At 45.4% G+C, this 16,179-nt stretch overlaps 1 protein-coding gene across 5 annotated transcripts in view; it reads left to right on the forward strand.

Moving 5' to 3' along the window:
• Positions 1 to 316: 316 nt before the first annotated feature.
• NDST2 (N-deacetylase and N-sulfotransferase 2) overlaps positions 317 to 16,179 on the forward strand; it is a 135,244-nt gene continuing 119,381 nt past the window's right edge. For 2 of the 5 annotated variants that reach the window (XM_050712103.1, XM_050712105.1), the window contains exon 1: positions 402 to 499. The gene's annotated coding sequence lies outside the window, so the exon portion shown is untranslated. Of the gene's footprint in view, positions 500 to 16,179 lie in introns of all 5 variants that reach the window. The other 3 variants (XM_035545254.2, XM_035545245.2, XM_050712104.1) reach the window with 3 other exon arrangements.

A 16,179-nucleotide genomic window follows, 5' to 3' on the forward strand; every position in this document is an offset into this window, starting at 1 on the left:
AGTCCCCTCCAGTGCTGGTCCCAGCTGCCTCATCCGCCCCCTGTGCAGCCGGTGTGCTGCTCCCTGCACCTGCGGGTGGGTTTGTGCTTTGACCTCGTGCCCTGGGCACCCGCAGCTGCCCCTGCCCCCTTCCGCCCTCCCTCAGCTCCCCGGTAGGGCCACGCGGCGGCGCTCCGCGGCCCCCAGCCGTGTCCCTGCCCTCCTGCGGGCCGCTCTCGGAGCCGCCTCGCCTCCCTCCGGGCTCCCCCCTGCCACCGAGCCCGGCCCCGGCCCCCCCTCCTCCCGCGGCCGGGGCGGGGCGTCGCGCTCCTCCCCCACGCGGAAGATGGCGGCCGGGCAGCGCGGCGGCGGCTCCCCCAGCGGCCGGAGGGACGCCCAGCGGTCGGGAGCCGGCGGGCCGCGGCCGGCCTGAGAGCTCCCCGCGGCGCCGGGGGGACGGCAGCCCGCTGGGAGCCGTGCCCTCAGCCCGCCCGCCTGCCCGGCGCGGCTCCTGCGGCAGGTGAGGAGGAGGACGGCGCCGGCCCGGCCTCGGGGGGCGGCGGGGGAGGGTGGGGTGGCGGGGGGCCGGCAGCTACCTGTGCGGGCCCGAGGGGCCCTCGCGGTGCCAGCGGCGGTGGCACCGGGGGGGCGCGGGGCGAGGTGCCGGGCCGTGAGGGCTCGTTCCCCGCGGGCTCCCGGCCCCTGGGCTCCAGCCCCTGGGCCCGAGGCACATTCGCGGCGGTGGTGAAGCGCCGGGCGCCGCTGTCTCCCCACGCCAGGGCGAGCGAGCTGCCTGCCCGTCGCCGGGATTAGAGGCGGGCTCGCGTCGCCCGTCTGAATGCAGCCGCAAGTCACACGGCGGCACACCGGGCTTCTTTGTGACAAACCGCGCCGAGGAAGCGTTCGGAGTTGTTAACTGTGCGTGTCTGCCTCGCTGGGTTGTGTGGCCCTGAGGTAAACTAGAAGCACCCGATGCGTTTTTCAAGTTACGTGCAGCCAACTCGGTTATCTGCAGTAACTGGGCTGGGAAGTGTTGGATGACTGAAGAACCCGGGTAGTGCTGCTACAGCGGCACACCTTGGTATGAAAACACCCTGAGAGCCACGAGTATTTACAAGCACAGCGTCGGCCCCATGTGCTTGTTCGTCAGGCTGGTACCCTGCATTCTCACAAGCTGGCTCGGGGCCGTGCCTCCACACCAGCGGGAGCAGAGCCCCCAGGACTGGAGCTCAGGGACAGCCAAGGTGCTTGATCTGTGCTTGGCTGGGGTGGCATTTCTGTGCCAGGCTCCTGAGTGCCACTGCCTTGGTTACTGATCCAGCTCCTGGCAGGCTGGACCTGGAAGATCTCACTAGCCCGTACTTCATGCCACACAGAAGTGGTTGTGCCATGCTAAGAGCTCGTCTGGTTCCAAAAGCAGCCGAACTCCGCTAGGCACTCTCTGAGCCAGTGGAAAAACTCCCTGCTAGAATATGGCAACCAGCATAAAATATTCTAAAACTTTTCCACTGTCAGCAGCTGTGAACATGGATGTATCTCGTAGCATTATTGTTTAGTACACTCAGTGATTTCTTTTAAATTTTTTCCTTCTCACCCCAAATTATTCTTTCTTCTTATTTCTCCCCTTTAGGTTTTTCTTTTTCCCTAAGTCCATGGTATTATTCTTTTTGCTGCTACTTCTCTAACATGTTTTCCTGTTGTGTCTCTCCTTCCTCTATTTTGATATTTTTTCAGCCTATATAAAGGTTTTTTGTCCATCTGTATGATTTTGACCTATGAATCACTGGAAATTTCAAAACGCAATGTAAACGAGCTGCAGAGCAGGGACACGGAGGAGAACTAGTGGCACATCTGTCCTTGTCAGAGCTTTTGCTCCAGTCACAGAAACCAGTGTTGCTTCTGGGCTCTCGAACCTGGTGTCAGAGCGGGGTCCGGGCCAGTGCTGCCCTCTGGGGAGGGAGTTCTGGGGCACCAGGCAACAAAATGGGGATATGGTACAGAGAAAGCTGAGAAGTGCTGTTTTAAGATTTAGAGTAATACCTGTGAGCATTTATCAGTACAGGAACATGTATGCTGGAAACCATGTGTTTTTGGCAGTATCCAGTAGTTGCAGCGATGGTGCTGCTTGCTGCGTGGTTTTTGTGTAATGCACGTTTTAGTGTCATGGTGCATAACCTTACATCGATGACCTGGTAAAAATAAAAAGACTGAGCCTGGTTTTATATTAGCATTTCTATGGTTCCTTAAAAAAAAAAAAAAAAAAAAAACATGGAGGGAGAGGGGATATCCAAATGCAGATGAGGCCCTGATGTGGCCTGAACCACAGCGGATTTCCTCGTTACTGTGCCCTGTGTGAGGAGTTTAAGTGCCTCTCTCTGATCTCTCTGTGGTGTATCTAGAATATGCAGTGGTTCTCAGAGCAGAGCTGCATAGATAAGATAATCTGTTTCATTTTAATTGGCAGAGTTGTTTACACATGATCTCTCACTCATTTTCCTCTTTTAAAGGAATGTGTATCTGTCCCTGATTACAGCTCAGGTCAAAATCCCTCAGCACTGGCAGCAAATCTATTCTAATTGGTCTCATTTACCTCTCATAAGGTTGCGTTTAAATTCTCTCTCCTCTCAAATCCTTCTCCCCAGCCTGCAATGAAATTCGTTATGGGGTATTTTATAGACGAGGGAAGAGCCTCTGGCTGTCAGCAGCCTTTGCAGCATGTCGCGTTTCCAGCCCAAGAGGCAGCCGCAGCGCGGTTTGGGGTGCCAGGCAGCGATGCGGCAGCAGCAGCGCACGCAGTCTGTGGCGGTGCCACTGGGTGCGAGCGCCACTTCCACCGCCACTTCTGGCAATAATTGGGGTGAATGCTCCCGTTTGTTGTCTCCGCTCCTCTAGCCTTTACGTAGGCACTGCCAATGCAAGGGTCTTGGAGTTCAATTTTTCCCTTTCTAGCTGTCTTTCCAGTCTTGGTGATTGAGTGTAAATACCGCTGAGTTGCTGCTGCTGTCTGCGAGGACAGGCTTTGAACAGCTCAGAACTGGCAGAAGCCTGTCGCTGGGAGCTTATTTTTAGAAGTCCCAGAGCAACATTAGCTGCCTTTGTAAAACATGCTGTGATTTTCCTGAGCACGGTCGCTTTGGTTAATTGAATGTAACGTGAAGAGATGAAGCTCTGCCTTTCATTACGCCTGTGCTGAGGCACTTCACCCCTAGCCTGCACCAGCCCGGTCTGCAGGCACAGCACATGCCTGGTCTCAGCACTGATTTCGGCTCTGGAAATCTCAGAGGCTGCGTTTTCCGTGAGCAGTGCCCGCTGCCCTTGTGCTGCTGGTTTTCCCACTACACTGACATCAGAAGGGAACGTGAGCCCCTGCTGGAGCCACCCCAGCCCGGCTCCCAGGCCATGGTGCAGCAGCTCAGGTGTTTCTGTATTGCTGCTCCTGCTCTCCAGCAGCAATCTCCAGCAGAGCTGTGCACAGCTGCCTCTTAAATTGCGTCTGAAAGACTGACTGGAGTGCGTACATCAGAGCCCTAGCTGTTCTTTCTATTTGAAGGTCTCGGGCCCCTGGCAGTTACTGTTTGGGGACGTTTTTTCAATATAGACCAATATCCAGAAAGGACGTGCTACAGATCGCTAGACTGGATCTGTATGTGCCCTATTAAAAATGTAGTAGAAACCTGTAGATGTGCATGATGAATTAATTTCTACATCAGGAAGATATCTATACTCCGTCATGTTATTGCCTGCTGTAATATTTTTAGTAAGCTAACTGATCGCCCAGCGAAGGCGAGGTGGCTGATAAGATTGTGAAATGCAGCCTGGGCCTTCTCAAAATATTTGTGTCTTTTACTGGGTAAGGTCACAAGATCCATTTTCACAGAAGCGGGAATTGGTGTTTGCTTGTTTTTTAAAGCAGGCCAAACTCTCCAAACAAGAAGAGGGATGGTCATGGTCTGTCTCTATATATAGACTCAGCCTGCTCTTGATTTCATTGAGTAAAATGAATAGCACAAAATAAATAAGAACAGCTTCACGCAGCACTTGCACATGTACTAGCAACACCGAGGTGATGTTCAGAAATACCTGTCTCTTAACTGCGTTTGTAGCTGCGTGTAACTGATGTTGTCCTTCCTGCTGGGGTTGCAAACACGAAATACCAAGAGCGTTTGCGCCTGCTCTCAGGCTGAAATGTTAATACCTTAGCTTAGCCTAAAATACTGCATGCTGTCTTTCCGGACGTGGAAAGGAGAAACATGTTTTGTCCTCTCCTTGGTGTATGGGGCATGGGCAGATCCTACTGCCGGTCCCAAGCCACGTGCGTCACCCCACAGTTACCATCTCCAGTGCCTGGGGCAGTGCTTTGTGTGCGGGGTGGAAGTGAGGGCGCGGGACCAGAGTACAGCCGTACTGCACCAGTCTGATCTGTTTTCTTCCTGGGCTGCAGTGCATTATTCTCGTTATTCTGAATTCGCTTTTTTTCCCTTTTTTTCCCTTTGGAAGTGTTTACGTTTATGGAAAAGTCTGTACGGGGCATTCCCTGCAAAGCAAGAGCCAGCAGAGGCTGTTCTTCCTGCCCTACCTCCCTGCTCACACAAGAAGACAAGGGTTTGCGGGCACCTCCTCAGGGAGGAAGGGTTTCCCCAGGAGTGGAGAGTAGGACATAACACCGCGTGTGATAAACGACATGCCAACAGGTCGTAGCCCTCCCCGGGCCTGGGGACCACTGCTGCTTTTATTTATTGATATGCAGTTGTCCTCTGTATCCAGCTATTCTCTTAGGAGCCAGGTTGGCATAGATAATGCAAGAAGGAAGGAGGGAAGAGGGACAGCGAGATGACAATGTTATCCCTCCGTCCTAATCTCTTTTTTTTGCAGTTCTAGTCTGCCATCTGGTCTTCCTCCTCTGTTTGTCTGGTCTCACACATCCTTCGTTTCTGCACCAGAAACTTCCCAAGAAGATGGCTTTCCTCTGAGCAGTTCCTGTTGGGAGGCCTGCATGTCAGCACCATTAGGTTACATGGTGGAGCAGCTTGGTTTTCTTTGGTCATGTAGTCTTACGGTTCCAGATGATTCCATTAGCCGAATATTTTGTTGGTCTTTCAGCATGTCTCTAATTAATGCTAATTTGCTTGGCAGTACTTCTGTAGTAAAATCAGAGTTTGCATGTGGATTTTTGAGCTCTTCATCAGATATTAACTCTTAAATTTTCAGTCATTTTGGTATAAATTCTTTAAAGGAAATAGTGGGATGACAGGTCCTAGCTGTGATAATCTCCAAGTAATAGAGATCAATTTAGAAAACAAAAAAGTGCAGATATGCTTCAGAAAGTTTAGAAGAACCCCAGAAGATTTTGTAAACGTGTATTTTTGTCTTATGAGTTTCTTACTAAATAGCTTTGCATTAGCTCTCAGCCTGACTTGATGCTTTTGAGCACATAGGAAATTTCATGTCAGAAAGGGCTTTTAGGACAGTTAATTTAATCATCTCAGGGCTGATGAGGGTTGCAGAGTCATCTGACTGTACATAAAGGTCTACATCTGAAGTGTCCCCATCTGAGCTAGACACTGTGTATTCCTTTTGCGTTAGGACATAGCTCATTTCATCCTAAAGCAGAAGGCCACCTTTGGGGAGATGGATCACGTTCCTGAAGTCTTTTTTTGACTTTCCACTAACTATAATTGAGACCAAGGATGCTTAGTGCAGATGTAGGAAATGTCAGCAGGACAGACGTCTAACAGGAGATAAGCTGAATACCTCCCAGAGTGGCACTAACTCGCTTCTCATCCTGGGCTCCTTTCAGTGCAGCACTTTTAATACCTTCATTGATAATTGATTTACATAAATTTGACTCTTCTGAACTCAGCTCTCTTACCCATCTTCTTTACAGCGCTTTTTCTTTAGTTTTCTTCTTTTTTTGGGGGGGAGAGGGGGTATTATTTCTGAGGTAGTGATTCTGTGCCACTCACCCTTCATTCTGAAAGCTTTTGCAAATGCCGTGCTCTGCAACTGTTGCTCGCCTTTTTGCTCTTAGCTCTGTAGTTAAGTTGTTCAGCAGTCAGGGTCTCCCTCTAACTGGTAACCAGGACCTTACTGTGGTCCTGGCCAGCCATGGCTGTTCCAGAGAAACCACACCAGGTCACGAGTAGGTCTTTGTTTGATACGGGATCCTAACAGTTGAGGTTATACTTGGCTCTGGGAGCCAGCTGAATGTCAAAATGACCTGTAATGTCCTATGTGACATTTTTCAGCAAAGAGGCAGGCTTCTCTCCTGCCCTGTTTTGCACTGTTGGAAGTTTTATTTATCAACAAATGATGAGTTCAGGTTTGGAACAGACCAGAATGGTGGCACATTGTTTCTAGGTCACTGCTTGAGAGGCATAAAATAATTTCACAGCGAGCTGAATACCTCTTAATATTTGATGGCCCAAGGTGAATGAGGAGCCCAGTAAGACTGGGAACACAGTGCAAGCTTATAAAAGGCAGAAATTTTCAGTGGAGAAAAGGCTGGTGTCTTGGCTGACTCCTTAAAATGTTGTCCTCTTCTACCTGTCATTGCCCAAGTCTTGCTTGTTCTTCTCTTCTGGGGATCATCTGCGCGTCTGTTCCAAGCGTAGTGATGTCTTTGAAGTGGCATCACTTGTGTCAGTTGAGGATGTAGGGAACTGGAATCAGCAGCATGCTACTGCCGGTGAACCCCTTGCCCTTCCAGTTATTGCAGGCTGGGAGATGCAAAAAGAGCAGGCAGAAACTAACGAAGGCAGTGCATCAATCAGCACTGAATGAACGGTCTTGTGTGAGGATTGCTGGAGCTCCCTGTCTCATCAGCTTTTGAACCCCCCTGTCAGGAGAATGATACAAGAAATCACAACATTGAATCTGTCTTTTCAGTAGCATAAATGGGGTCTTGGGCTAGTCCAAAGGCTGCAAAGAGGCAGATTCATTTCAGCATCGAAGCCTGGCATAAACTGCTAGTCTCCATGTCTAAATATTGTCCAGAGCACCTCTGAAACATCAAGCCTTCCCTTCTCCATTTCAGTTACAAATCACATATTTAATTTGTTACTTTTAATTTCCTTTTTTTTTTTTCCCTCAGCTTTAAATGTTCATGGATTCAGTCAGCGATCTTCAGCTCAAACTGCATGTGCTTTACTTTTGTCTGAGTCATAATCATCTTCCTCATAAGCAGAGATCTGTCACTGTCTCCTGATTTAGTTTTGTCTGCAGGCTTTCATCCATATCCTTTTATGTTCCTGTTTCAGATCTGGCCGCTTGTATCAAAGTGTGGTGTGAACAAGTCTACTTCCCTGAGTCAAGGCTACCACAAAAACGTGTTGTGATGTGTTAGCTCCTATAGGTTAGTGTCGTGTGACAGCGTGGGAACAGGGGAGGTTTCCATGGCCCGAGTCCATATAAAGACAGAGATTTCTGCAGGAAAACTTGCTTTGCCTCAGATGAAATAATGGTGTTTGCCTTTCCAGCATTACTTTTAGATACAGATTCCTCACTAACCACACGTGATGGTACAGTGCCTGTGGTAGCAGGCAGAGCTAGGAGGTCTCGCGTGGTGTTTGTGGGCAGGTTAAGGATGAGCTAGTACTCAGGAATTGTCCTACTTGCAGCTGGCATTAAGTATAACGTTTTTCTGAGGTTGTTATAGGTAATTCTTTTGCATGGTGTAGAGCTGTTGTATAATCACCATACTTGTACGTCCCTCGAAGCTTTTTCCCATTGCTAAATGCAAAGAGGGTGAAGATGCCCTTTGAACGTACTCCTCTTGGTTTACATTTAGGCTGATGCTACTGCTGAGAAAAGCAATCCCATCCTATGCTGACCCTTCTCAATATTGGCACAAGCACTCAGAAAGCAAGATCAGGAAACTGATGTGGAATTTAAAATAAACAGAACAAAACAAGCCTTCTTTTTTCCTTTGTTATTGTTCTATAACGTGTGCGCGTGGGGGGGGAGTTATTTTTCAGTTCATCAGTTGGAAACCCAGTCAGGCTCAAATGTTATTGCGATGGCACACTGCAGAGTGTCTCGGGTTGATGAGGTGTCAGGACTGCTCTCTTTGGAGGAGAGGAGAGGTGCAATCACATAAATAAATACATGCCAAATTATCACCTTTAGAGTATAATTTCATGTGGTGTAATCTGAAGAGGTATCTTACACTACTTGTCTTTGCATCAGTCCAGCAAGTCCAGCAAAATTTTAAAATGTCAAATTTATCTAGGTTAAACATTGGTAATAATGTAACAGTGGTGATAAACTCCAAAAGGACGTCAGAAACAGGCAACGTAACAGATGAGCTGCATGTCCAGCAGACTGTGAGCCAGTAACTACAGTTTCATGACTTCCTGTTCTTTTCCACTTTTAATTGGGCAGTGAATTTATTTTATCAGTAATTTCCTATGAGGAGGAAGATTGAAGAAATCAAAGCAGTAGGTGTTTCTAGAGGAGATGGAGCCAGAGGAAGAGGGAAGCAGTGCCTTTGATCAAGGTACAGACCAGACCCGTCGTCACAGGTTCTGCACTCGGATTCTTGAATTGTACTCCAGGACCTTTCAGCTTCTCTGATGACGAATGCTTCATTATCTTTACATTCCTGTGCGATTTACCAGATATGTTGTGTCAGAAAACTAGTTAGGTTTGTGCAGAGTGGTTCTTGGTTTGGAGTTTTTCTTTTCATGCCTTCTTAAAAAAGAGATGTTTCTGTGTTTTCCTCAACATCTTTTCCTAGCACCCTGCCGCTGACAGGCTGACCCATGGTACTGTTCTGAACAGATCTTTGAGGACTCAAATTACTATGTGTGCTCAGGCCCCTTCCCCTTCCTGCAATTATATCTTCCTGAAATGCATCCTGTACAAGGGTGAAGATCAGCCAGAGACAAGGCTGCAAGACAAAGCAGTGGGAGTTGATACAGTGTCTGTGCTGGAATTGAGGCTTTTCTTGAAGGGGGTGTCTGCAAACCATTTCGTCTTACATCTATATTCAATAGTTCTAAAAAGAATGAAGTTAAAGAAAAATTAAGACAAACACCTCTTCATAGTAGGTGTAGGGTGTAAACCACAAGTGAAAGATTCTTTTTCTCCCCTGTCATCAGGCTTCATCTTCATCTGGAAAAAGCATTTGGTAGGCATGCAGAGCTTGTTCGGTCTTCATTGGCTGGTGATGTAGGAACCCCGTGCTTGTTCTACCAGGGTAGGATTGATGGCATCAAGCTTTAGACAAGCGTTGAAAGTTCTGTTTCTGTACTGTCTTCACAACCCTTTGGTACTTGAATTACACAGCCTCTGCTGTTGTGTCTCTCTTGGGATGACAGAAACTGTTCCTGGGCCTGTATGAAGTTTCATCCTCCGTTGCAGTCAAGACCTTTTATGATAGCTGTCTTCCAGTGTAGCTGTGAAACTGCTGATGAAGCTGGGGAAGGGAGCTGCAAGGCTTGTGAGCGCAGAGGTCAGACCTCTCACGATGGCCAGAATAAGAAAAAGGAGCTCACAGCCAAGTGAATGGAATGACCATGTCTGCACAGACAAGAGGGTATAATCTAACACTCAAATCTCAAATTTAGATACCCTAGAATCAATTATCCTTAGGTAATATTTTTAGTGAAATTTTGCCATCTAACATAATTCCACCTGACTGGAAGGAACAGAAAGAAGCAGCAAGAAATGCCTTGTTTCATGTGAAGTTGTGGGAATGGACTGGGTACTGCGGTGGATGAAGTCCATTCTGTGAGTACAAGGAGACTTCTCATTCCTTCCTTTTCCCAGGCTGGATGCACTGAAACTGCAGAAATAGAGATCAGTGGGGAGTATGAGAAGAAAGTGGACTTGTACTTAGTACTGATTTGAATCTCACTCTGAGTTGGTAATACTTCTGTTTAGAGCAAAAGGCTCCTTGTTCTGTCACTGGCACCCAGGAGCATCTTAAACAGCGGTGAGAAAATGTCAACTAAAAACACTTACGAATGTATGTTAATTGTTGTAATTTTTGGCAATGGCAATTCTGGGAACCAGTACATGACAGCCATGAGTGAAGTAATTCTTCCTCTGTTGTGGTTGCTCGAGTATGGTCTCTCTCCTAGGGAACAAGTCATACTGTGCATTTTTTTGGCTTGGCAAACTTCCTGCGCAAGGTCAGCATTCCCATTACACTGGTAGCACAGCATCATCATGCTTTAAATGTACTAACTGCAGAGGTTATAAATGACTACTGATTTTTGAATGCTGCAATATTTAAGTATTCAGCTTGAAGCGTTTTATTAAAGGGGCCTCATTACCCAGAGCAAGCGCCAAGTGCTTTAAAAATTCTGTGCCTGTTTAATGTAGCTCATATTGGGCATAGCTAATCACTACTGAGACTTAAAACCTTTAGTGCATCTGGGAGCAGGTAGCTACGAGGCTGGGCAGAGGAATCCCCTTTCTCTTTCCTCTTCAATAAAAGCTCTTTCTTGACACAGAGGTCCAATTGCTGCTGTTTCTTGTATAATGTGCAGGGCATAGCAATATGTGGGCAGCAAACTAATGCAAAGTACTCTCCTGTCTAGTGTTTCATTGTTCGTTCTGCCTGAGGCTTTGCAACCTTGATCTTTTTTAGTTAAAGTCTTTAAACAATGGATTATCTGTTTTCACAGGCTTTAGAGGATTTGCAATAGCAGTTACCCTTAGGCATTTGGCTCAAGATTACAGCAATAAATAGGTTCACCAGAGCCCCCCCAGCCCTTCCAAGAGCCAGACGGTCATAAGATTTGCCCCTGCCGTATTTTTCTACTTCGAAGTCCAGTGAAGTGTGTCAGCCTCTTACCAACTTGAGATAAACCCTGTTCTTTCTGACCATTTGCACTCGGATGGTTTGTGAGAAAAGGAGGATGTGTGTGGTAAGGTTGAGAGCACCTTCATTCTGCTCACAGGACCCTCATCCTTGCTGGTATGGTGGCTTTACTACATTACCAATATGGATTTTCCTGGAGATCAGAGACCTGTTTTGAAATCCAGCTTAGCTTTTTTTTTCCCCAGTGCCCAGCAATCTGAACATTTCATACGGCTTTAAAGTGTTCAAATTGGAATGTAACTTCAGTCAATATTGATATTTCTGATCTGTGTGTGCCAGCTGCTGTTTTCCTGAAAGAAGGTGCTGGGACTGTAAGGCCCCACAGCCGAGACTAAAAACCAGTTGCTACCCAGTTGTGATATCTGACGTGGCAATTTCTGCAAGAGCACTTCCTGATTGCTTTGTTTAAACAGGGAATGTAATGTTTTCTTCTGTTACTATGAGATCTGAAGTAGTTTACAGTTATCAGACATTCTGCTGTGTTGCTTTGGAGAAAGATGTCAGCTGTCAGGAGAAGACCCAAAAGTCAGTTCTAATAAGAAGCTACATTTTCTATAGCAGTTTATTTCTGGTTAGAAGAGATGTTCATTGTATGACTTTGCATGGGCTGTGCTTTGCACAATGGGACTTGCTTTCTTCTAAAGAGCGGTTTCATCTCAGGAAAGTTCATTGCACAGAGAGATCTGTGATGTCTGTACATCTGAGGGCCTGTGAAGTTTTCCACCCCAACAGATTCTATTGATTTTTCAGCAAATGCTATTTCTCAGCCTTCTGAGCTGTTCTTATCACACCACATCATGCTGCTCGTCACAATTAAACAGCATATGCCGTTTGGCCGCTGGCTTTATCAAAAGACCCTCCCATCGCATGTACACAAATTGGAAAAGGGAGATAATTCGATTCTCTTTAGAAGGTTTTTTTACTTGATTCATTTTTTTTCTTTCCTGTCAGTGAGTAATGATAAGCATTTACTAAATCACACTATGTTTTCAAAGTATATAATACATGTTACCTTTGTCTGGGAAAACTATGGGTTTACTTTTCAGTAAGAGATAAAAGCATTTAAAGTATTTATAAATAGAGTCAGGTCAACTTCAGCACTTTGCCACGTAAATTTTCATCACAAGATAGGGGAAAAATTGAGTCTTTTTTGGGGGTTAGTACTTAAAATGATAGCAGCATTTTCTGCTGCAGCTTTACTCTTTCACAATACACTTCAATTCCCCGTCCAGGGGAAAAGTACTCATTTTTATTTTTAGTAGGTGGTTAAGTGATAAGAGAATTGGTAACTTAACTAAGGAGTGCAGCAAGTTTGTGGCTACACTCTAGAGAATCTTTATATGAAGGCTGCTGCTTTTTTCACTGGTTTGGAGGGGTGGGATAGGGAAATGTATCTGAACTATCTTGAGTTGGAGGGGAGTCCTCATTGTTCTCTATAACTGTCCGGAAGGAGGTTGCAGCGAGGAGAGTGTTGGTCTTTTTTCAGATGATGAGCAACAGGACGCAAGCAATGGCCTCAAGTTGTGCCAGGGTAGAGTTAGATTGGGTATCAGGAAGAATTTCTTCATGGAAACAATTTTTAAGCTTTGGAACAGGCTGCCCAAAGGAGCAGTGGAGACCCCATCCGTGGAGGTATTTAAGAGAGGTGTGGATGTGGCACTTAGGGACATGGTGGACTTGTGGTGTTAGGTGGATGATTGGAGTTGATGATCTTAACTTACAAGTTAAGAGTGAAAGGATAACTAAAAGCATGGCTTTTCCAACCTAAATGATTCTATGAAAACGAGTGTTTGTTACTGTATTTCTATCAAAAATAATAGAGATGTATACGCATATATGCATATGTAGATTGCATGTGCTTAAGGCTTTGCAGAGCTGCTTAGAAACTCTGAAGATCCCACCCATACCGAGCATACATGAGCCTGGGGTTGACCCTGGAATCTCCCATGAACTGCAGGTCCCTGCCTGTTGGGTATGGCCAGCACTGGAGTTGTCACCAGAACTGAGGCTGTCCTGAACAGAGGTGTAGAGGGGACAGGAGGGAGCATCTGTACCAGAGCGTCCCACGGTTGTGAAGTAGAGTGTGACAGTGTTCAGAGTGAACCATAAAGATCCTTACAGTAGATGGAAGCTGAAGCTACAAGGTGAGGAAATGAGAGTATGAGTGTTAGAAAAAAATGCCTGTTTTTGGGAAATGAATGGGATTCAAAGAAACAGTGGACATACTGAGTTGCTAGTAGGCTTTTGGGTGCTAATGAAATGGAAAATACTGCATTAAGGGGGTACTGCATCTCTCAACTCGTGTTGCTAGAGAGAGAAAATCAGACAGAGAATTGATGGGTGACCAGCAAGGATGGACACACATGGTATGAGGAATGTGAGAAGGTTGGATTATAACAGGTTAGATGGGAGAGACAGGCTTTGGGGGTAAAATGAAAATGAGATAGGTAAGATACAGATAGCAAGCAGCAGATACAAAGGTTTGTAGCACCTTCTTGTGCCTTGGAGTGGAATCTAGGTCTCTGAATCCAAAGACTTTGCTATAAGAAAATGCCTAAAACCTTCTGGCAATGCTTTTTCCTTTTTGTATTTCTTCTACACCAAGAACTACCACAGAGTCGTTATAATTTATGGTTGGGTCAAGGATGCCTCTGTGGCAGAGCAGACACTGATAGCACTGCCCGTATCAGTGCAATGATTATGTAATGGAATTCCTCCTTTAGGATGCTGTTGAATGTGGAAGTCGGAGACAGAAGGAGGGACTCACGCAGAGATGTGTATGTGCATATGTTGTACACCATCACATTCAGATACTTTGAGGGTTGTAAAGACAAGCACTGAAAGGACTTAAATTATCAGAATTAATTTTGCCTATGCAACCTTAATGCATCCCCCTTACAAAGAACACTTTTGGACTTACATGGGTCATGAAAATACAGGGGAAAACATTCATTTTCCAAAACTTGTTCTTACAATTCTTCCCTCTATACGTGTTTTACTGTATTACTGTAAGGAAGAAAACATGCTACAGATCAAAGATTTTAATCTACTGGTATTAGTTGAATTTTTGGAACCCAATGATGTGAGTTAAGCTGGCCTTGTTTATGTATTAATTCTTGCTGGTGTTACAGAGTGGTATGTGCAATTTGAAGCCTTGAAGTACTGGATCTTGGGAGCTCAGCTTGCTGTCTTTGCAAGGATTTTTTTTCCCTGTCTTTGGGGAGTGAGTTGCAAGAAAGTCATACCTTGAATTGTTTCCTGTATTTTGTCCTTTGGTCTTCTCTTCTGTGATAATAGCATTAGCGTTTTGGCCTAAATGATGGCAAAACTTTGCTAGGATACAGGGAGCAAAAAACATAAATCTAAGTGCTTTTAAGGAAAAAGGAAGTGGAGAGGTTGAGGGTGGGAGGTCCTGTGAAACAGCTTAATATAGGACTTGTGAGTCAGTAATTTCCTCTTTCCTTTTGCAGTTTTCTTGTCCAGATGGGGTATTTTCTTTTCCCTTCTCAAGCCAGCCTTTTTTTTTTTAAGGGAAAAAAATGCAAAAATAGCATGCAGTGGCACAGGTGTTTTTCAGGCCATAAAACTGACAGGAAGAGCAAAGAGACAGGAATCCTCTACTGGAGCAGCAGATCATGCAGCTCATGGCATAAATGCTGCTCAGATCCCTCTCCTAATCCATCTACTGCTTACCTAGACAACCCAAAACACTGGCCACCTTGAGTTGGCCTGTGAAGAAGAGTGCCTCTTTAGAACATACTCTGCTGTAATAGCTAACATGCGAAGTTGTTAGACAGGACAAGTTACTGTGAATGATTGTAAAGAAATCCTTTTAGATTCAAGACTGAAGCAATAGTTCAGAGAGGTCTGACTCCTTTTTCATCTCAGTGGCATATTACCACAGAATCTTTTCAGTAGTTACATTTTTTCAAGTGTAACTTTTTATAATGAGGGAAAAAAATCCCACATTTTCTATTATTGTTTTCTACATCAATGATTTCATGTTATTTTCCCAGGAGGATTGCTCCTTTTTAAATTCGTATTTGTAGTGATTTAAATTTGGGGGCTCTTACTGGAGCTGCTGTGTTTTCTGCAGACTTGTTACATTAGTCCTACTTGTGCTGAACTAGCTGATGTAGCTCAGCAGCCCTGTGATCTGGTGCTTTTTTCTGAATCAGTCCTGAACAAGAATCTCCTGTGTTTCATTCGGCACTATAATTAAAGCAGACCATTTTTTCCATATTACTTAGTTCAAATCCATGTCTTCACTTAGGAGAGACCAGAGAGATTAACAGTTCACCTGGTCACTTATTCTTTGTTAAAACAAACAAATGCTTTGCCTCTGCTCTGTTACAAAGCCACCTTTTTGGAAGACCACTGTTGGCAACCTGCATCCTTTGTTTGGGTTGTCCGCTTTTTCTGTAATGATGTAGCAATTCATTTGTACGTCATGCTTAGAGTTTTGTTTGGTATTTAAATGCTATTTTGATTTATTTAGCTCTAGGAAATGTCTTTTCCGGAAGGGAAGAGGCAGCCATTGCATCCAGAAGCTTACTACTTGGAATAGGCAGCATACAGATGTAACGAGAAGTGGGACAGAGCAAGTATCGGTGAGGCTGCCTGGTGACCAGTGGCTTGCTGTGCCTTTCCAGCTCTGTGGGCTGTGCAGAGATGTTTTTGAGCCTCCTGTCTTTTTAAGGAGGGTGGAAGGAGGGCTGGTGAGTTGGCTGTGGGATGTGGCTTCAAATCTTCTGGAGCAGAAAGTCGGGATGGGAGACAGGCACAGATTTTTCTGGTGGATTAAAAAAAAAAAAAAAACACAACAAAAAACAAACAGGAAATGAGTCATGTTCCACTGCCTCTGTTAGCAACACTGAAAGGAAAAAGTTGATGGATACATGGTTTCCATACTAAATAACAAACACAATAGGTAGCAAAAGGTGTTAAGGGCTGGAAGCAAAATTTAGGCAGAACTGGGAAAACTGAAGTGAAGAAGGACTTTTTGAATGTTTTAGAAAGAAACTTATAGGAGATGTTGATTTGTAATTGACCTTTTCATTTTGCACCCAGCATTGAATTCAGCTGTTTTTAAGCTCTAGATAGCTTGACTGTGCCAAAAGTTATTTTTCAGGATCAAACAGAAAAATGGCATTTGCTGGAGGCCTTTTTGTAAAGTGTTCTGCCTTTTATCTCATCTGCATAACATACATCAATGGGAGGTGCCTGCTGTGTCTATTCTCCCCCTTGACTCCTTAATTAGTAAGTAACTATTTTTAGTTATTTGTCAGTACTATTTCAGAGAGGTAAAAACAGGTGGGTTGGGCAGAACACAGATTACTCTTTGTAGATAGTTAAACTGAATTCTCATCAAT

This window comes from Cygnus atratus, chromosome 7, assembly GCF_013377495.2.
Source record: "Cygnus atratus isolate AKBS03 ecotype Queensland, Australia chromosome 7, CAtr_DNAZoo_HiC_assembly, whole genome shotgun sequence".
Classification (NCBI taxonomy): Eukaryota; Metazoa; Chordata; class Aves; order Anseriformes; family Anatidae; genus Cygnus; species Cygnus atratus.